The sequence below is a fragment of the Hetaerina americana genome, unplaced genomic scaffold, assembly GCF_022747635.1.
Source record: "Hetaerina americana unplaced genomic scaffold, ioHetAmer1.1.p SCAF_6, whole genome shotgun sequence".
In the NCBI taxonomy this organism is placed as follows: domain Eukaryota; kingdom Metazoa; phylum Arthropoda; class Insecta; order Odonata; family Calopterygidae; genus Hetaerina; species Hetaerina americana.
This window is the reverse complement of record NW_027287205.1, coordinates 33,929,671-33,935,849: the sequence shown is the minus strand read 5'-3', so window position 1 is coordinate 33,935,849 and position 6,179 is coordinate 33,929,671.

Here is a 6,179-nt window from a genome sequence, read left to right as displayed (position 1 = left end):
ACTTTTAAGTAGTGTAACGTGGAAGTAGAAGTTTATGTGTATTGTTATGAATTTCCATATTTGACGTCACAAGTGAACGCCAATGCCTCCCTGAATGTATCGGATTCTGATTTAGCAACTAAAACCAGTTCCTTATCGTTGATCTTTATGTTTTTACCATTGCTGGAAAAACATTAATTAGTATATAAATGGCAAAATAAATCAATTTAAAATTATCTACTGATCAGTAATCGATTATATGTGATGCTTGACGGTAATAAAGATAAGAGTTACATAATAATGAAAGCTGCGATTGTTGAACGAATTATCGTGGGATCAACAAGGCTCAGTGAGGGTATGGGCTTTAATTAGGCAAAGTGGTCCTTTTCATACTTCAAAGACTTCGAAGCCTCTGAAGGTTTAAATAGCTTTAATACGGGTTGCTAAAGAGTTTTTGAGAGCATAAAGTATATAATTTCCATTTTCGTTATTAAGTACCCTGTGCACCACCGCTAGGGTATGTGATAGGGGGTGAGTACAACCGGACTACTGTTGATACAAAACTCTTTCCCCCCGTAGCTCGGTTCGAGGACATTATTCCGCTGCATAATAGTTCGTGAGAAAATTCACATCCTAAAGCTATCTGTCCCAGACTTATTCTCTCTACTGTATATACACGATATCTCATACCGTAGTACGATGGTTCTATTAGCATTTTTTAAATTTATTTCCTAAAGATAGATCCTTCCAATTAAATCAAGAGATTTACTCTGTTATTTAAAAAAGTACGAGTAATCCCCAACCTTGTTCCTCTGATATTTTTATACACTACTCAGTTTGTCGCAAAAACTTGTTACAAAGCTAGCTCTTATTATCCGCTGGTATTAATTATTCTTCAGCACTCTTATTTCTAATAATAGACGTAAAAACTCGTTTGTACGATATCCGTTTTTAATTAAATGCATAATCTTCAAAATCCAAACGTGTGAACATTCAAGAAGCGAAGTTCCATTTGTGATTAGCAATTTCTAATCTGGAAAATGTAAATTCAAGAATGAACGGAATTTTAAACACAATTAGTGTAATTTTTCAAATATGTCGGACTCTACAACAGCGGGTCATTCCGGGTTCCAACGCAGAAATTACCGGACGCCTTTATGCGTGAACCGGAACATGGTCTCTTCTACTCATGCCTAGACATGCTGCATACACGAATACCAACAGATATTAGCGACAGGTCATTTCATTTCCATGTACTCCGCCCAATTCAAGGACGCCCTCACTCTCTATTCTCTCTTCCCCACATTTAAATGAAAGGGAATCCGCGTTAAAAATCCTTCCCCGGTCCCCTCAGTGAAGGGCTCCCGCATCTCGACATCATTTCCTTTCGTCCCGGAAGGAGGAAGATGTTGATGGTGATGATAAGGGTAGCAGAGCCTATTGATAGTCGGGTGGATAGATCGGGCGTAGGCGTCTCGCACGGCTCGGCGTGAGTGTGTGTTCTGAGGAAGTGGAACTTTGTCCATTTGGGCGAAAAGGGGGGAGATTCCCCTTTCCAAATCCCCCTCCCAACACCCTCCCGCCCCCCACATTGGTGCGGGGCCGCTCTCCCTTGGGCCCATAACCGCCCGCCCAATATCTCGCCTCCCTCGTGGCCTCGGGCGATAAAATGGAACGCCCCCACGAACTCGCCTAGCTCCTCGGAAAGTGCTCGAATCCCCCGAGAGATGGCAGGCGGGAGGTGTGAGTAAGGACGAGAATGGCCGATGGCAGGAGGAGAAGATGATTGCGAGGAGGGGTGAAGAGAGGGGAATTCTGGGAAGAAGTAAGAGGGGTTAGAGGCAGGCCGGGAGGATGTACGGGGGATATATAACGCCCGTGCACCTCGCTGCTGAGGCAGATCTGCACTGGTGAAAGAGAAAGTATGTTCAATTCTTGAAATTGGTCAATCCAGGTGATCGCACTGGATAATCAGTGCGAGAGGTCGGCTCTATTGTGAAGGCAGACAATGCGTGAGGACGGGGTACAGAAACTATGTGCCTAAGATTGAAAATTAGCGAATTCCACGAGTCGCATTTCGGAATGTAAGAATTTGCCTTGCATTATAATGATTTTTCCTAATGATTGAAAATGAAAAGTTTTTTCTTCTAAAAGGTTAGTAATTTAAATGCTTGTTTGTAAACCGTAAATCGTTATGGATCGAAGAGATCGTAATGCTTAATACAAGGTAATTTTGATATAAGTCATCTTTAATTGAAGCGAAAAATACTAAATTGGGTATTCAGTATTTAAAATTTTTCAAGCAAATACGATTTATCAACTTTGGTTTTTTATGTTAAATAAGTGAAAAGATATTGCGTTCTCTAAATATATACTATATATATATATATATATATATATATATATATATATATATATAATTGTATATAAATACATATATGTGTATAAGTATATATATATATATTTATACATAAATATATATGTATATATATACATATATATATATATATATATATATATATATATATATATATATATATATATATATATATATATATATATATATATATGTATATATATATATATATGTATGTATATATATTTATACATATACACATAACACATTATATATATGCACACCTTCCACATCCCTCCAGTGTTCGTCATATTCAGGGCACGGCGGTTATCTCACGGCAAATTTCAATTTGAAATTCTGGGCATATCGTAGGTCCACTGTAGATCGCAATTGAGTTTCTTGAAATCTATAAGCATCTAGTAAACAGTCATAACCTGAAAATGGCCGAGATTTACCGCACAAGTACAATCGAGGGCTCGCTATTATCGACATTGTTCGCGCTGGACGTTCTCCCAGTGAAATAGGTCCATTCTTTGGGTACCCCAGATTAACTGTTTACGATATTTTGGCTAAGTATAATGCTTCAGAGAAGTTTGGGGAAGGTTTCGCTAGCCTGGCGGGGAAACGCTCAGACTCTGATTTCAGAGGAATTTAGCAATTTTTGCGAATTTGCAAATTTTGAAACCAAGTCGTGAAACCGTGGATGGTAACTGTAGCCTCGGGAAGCAATATGTCTTTAAACAGGACTGTGCACCAGCTCATACGAGTCATTTAGTCTAAAACTGGCTCTCAGATAACATTGACATGCTCTGGTCAGAGGAGGTCTGGACCCCGAATAGCTCGGACTATTTATGTTTGCAGAGTAGTCGAAAGAGTTACCAATAAGACGAGGCACCCTAATGTCGCATCTCTACGCACCACTATCGTAGCAGTATTCGGGAATATGGACAGCACTGTTTTAATGAGTGCATGCGATCGATTCAGGTCAAGATTGGAGGCGGTCATTGCAGCTGAAGGGGGTTATATTGAGTAATGTTACTCTTGACAGATACCACTGCTTGTATGTTAAAAGATTTTCACTTTAATTTGTATTTTTTAATGCATTTGTTTTGAAAAAGTTTCATTTGTCCGGATTTAACTGACGTACCTTGTATATGTGTTCCTATCCCTCTTTCCTTACATCTATTTCCATGTTAATGAATACAAGTTCGCGGGCGGGTTTTTGTTTTTGAATATACATTATATTTGTGCATATATTTATGTATACAGTTATACACATGCACATATCAGACGCCGTAACATTAATAATATTTTTAATTCAGATTAAACAAGGTGAATAGCCTGATTCTTATTATTGTTTGCAGCATCTGACTGTCGTATTTTATGTTTTTCTTCGACTTCCCAAATAAGTAACGTCACGCTGTTGTATTCGTCTTCGAAGCAATAGTTCCCATTATAAAATTTGCCTAATTTGAAACATTTTACTGTTTCCTGGATATTATACGCTGCATTTTTTACTTGCAAGTATAAGTACTGTCACCGCAGGCAAATATATACATTGTAAAGAACTAAGTAGTAGTTTCTTTAGACCTAAAACTCTGGTATATTTTACATCACAGGAAATCGTAACTGTGGCAACCAATCACGTAGCATTGGCTAATTTTAGTTTTCAGTAGCAAAATGTCTTTAAGTCCTTAATGGTTTTCTTATTTCACTGCAAATAATACTGCATTTAAATCGTTTCCTCACTAGTAAACAATGTACATCTTCAGCAGGATTTTGTGTATTTAATCGTTAAGTCTTTTTACTGGCTTTGGATTTGCAAGATTCCCCTTTGGCTCCCAACAATTTTTAGAGGCAATATAGTCACAAAAAATTTTAAGTTTGTCCATTTTTATGATAATAATGGAGAAAGGAAGTTTCATCAGATCTATATACGAGTATTATTTATAGTTACTCTTCACTGAAGAAAGAATTAATTCCTCTCTTCAGTTCGCTTTTCTCTCCATAACTGTTTTCTGGCTGACATATATTACAAAATATTGCATTAAGAAATAAATTTAATTATTTTTGTTACTATGCCCAAAAAGGTAATTTACTATCATCATCTGTTACCTACGCATTTAGATAATTAAAATACTCCGAGAACTTAGGTTGATTCTTGAATACAGCGTCATTGGCTAATGACTTCCTAATTCTTTTTCTTTTCCTATTACCTTCATTCAATACAATTGTTGTCGTGGAAAAAGCTTTCATTTATTCATTAAGGAGAGCGTCTGTGGCCATTGGGTTTGAAACCAATGGTGAATGAAATCTGTGCCCTTATTTATATCCAGAATTCGGTCCGCCGATATCCGCGCGAAGGATTCGGCGAACGACGAACGTTCACTCGTTCGTTCTTCCGTTCGGAAGAGAATGCCTCATGGGAAGTGGTTAAAGATGGGAAAGCATAAAGGAGGAGGGATGAAGAGAGTTCTGAGAGCCGTGCGCGGGTGATAGCATAAACCCTCGTGGAGGGGGGTGGAAGGGATCGGTCGATCCCAGAAGGAAGATGCAGGATTTGGGGGTTTGGCAATACTATTTGGGAAACCCTCCCCTCTCAATCCCAGCATCCCTGAATACCCATCCAATACTGTGGACCTCCTATCCTACCCCACTTCTACAATATTTTTGTCTCTCTCAAGCCAGTCATATTAAAGTGATCTCTAAATTTCCTCTTATGCTCCTGCAATACTTGAGTTTTAGCTCAACGATACCGTAAAACCAGTGTTTAAATCACTCGCGGATGGAGAGAATTTTCCAGAGTATATTTCTCAACATAAAACATGAATGCGAACAAAAAATACGAAGTATAATTTGATCAATCATCCATTAATTCTATGTTTTAAGTCTACATCTACATCTACTTAATACCCCGCAAGCCGCCGCAAGGGCGTGTGGGGGGAGGTGTTAGGACACCACCCGTAATTTAGAAAAGAAAAAAAACCGCATGCAAAAGCCACAAATTCATGCATCCACAACATCCAAGACGTTACTAGATAATAGGTAACAGACAGGTATTCAAACTGACAAAGTTGGGGAGTTGGTACTAAATTTAGACGCAATAAAGGTGCTTGAAAGATTGTAGACGTGAAAAGGAAAGGCAATAAGGAACATGACTTGATGCTGAGTTGAAATGAGCTATACAGCATCAACGACCGCAAGTCATTTTCAGGGTTCTTGTATAAGCTGGCGCATACCGTTAGCGGTGAGAGGTAACAGTAATACATTAGTTACACTGGACTTCAGGTTTCAGGTTTCAAGTACACTTCGTCTCTTTGCTGACGATGCAGTAATAAACTTGGACGTATCCAATCAGGAACATAAGGAATCATTATTTTATGACCTAAATATGACCAAAAAGTGGTGTAAAATGTTGAGGATAGAATTTAAGTTGAAGAGAAGTGTTTTGATGAATTTATGGTGGAAGTGTAATGCACCCGAAAACATTAAAAGGACATATCCTGGTGTAAACACATTTGCACAATTTGTGGAATAACAAATGAAATGTTAGTATTCATAAGAATTATATTTGGGAAATGCAATGAAAGCAAAGTAATGTTATTTTAAGTCGGTCAGGCCTAACCTAGAGTACGCGAAGAATGTATGGGATATTCACGAGGTAGGCTTATTTTTAAAACTAGATGGAGTATAACCTATCATGCATGAGTCTCAAATAGCCCCATTTTTATATTGTTGTTCCTGCGTGATTTGACTATTGCCCCTTAACAGAATATTTTGCATACTTGTTGCATATTTCGTGGTGACTAACATTATTTGACTTCATTATCGAACTAAACTGTGG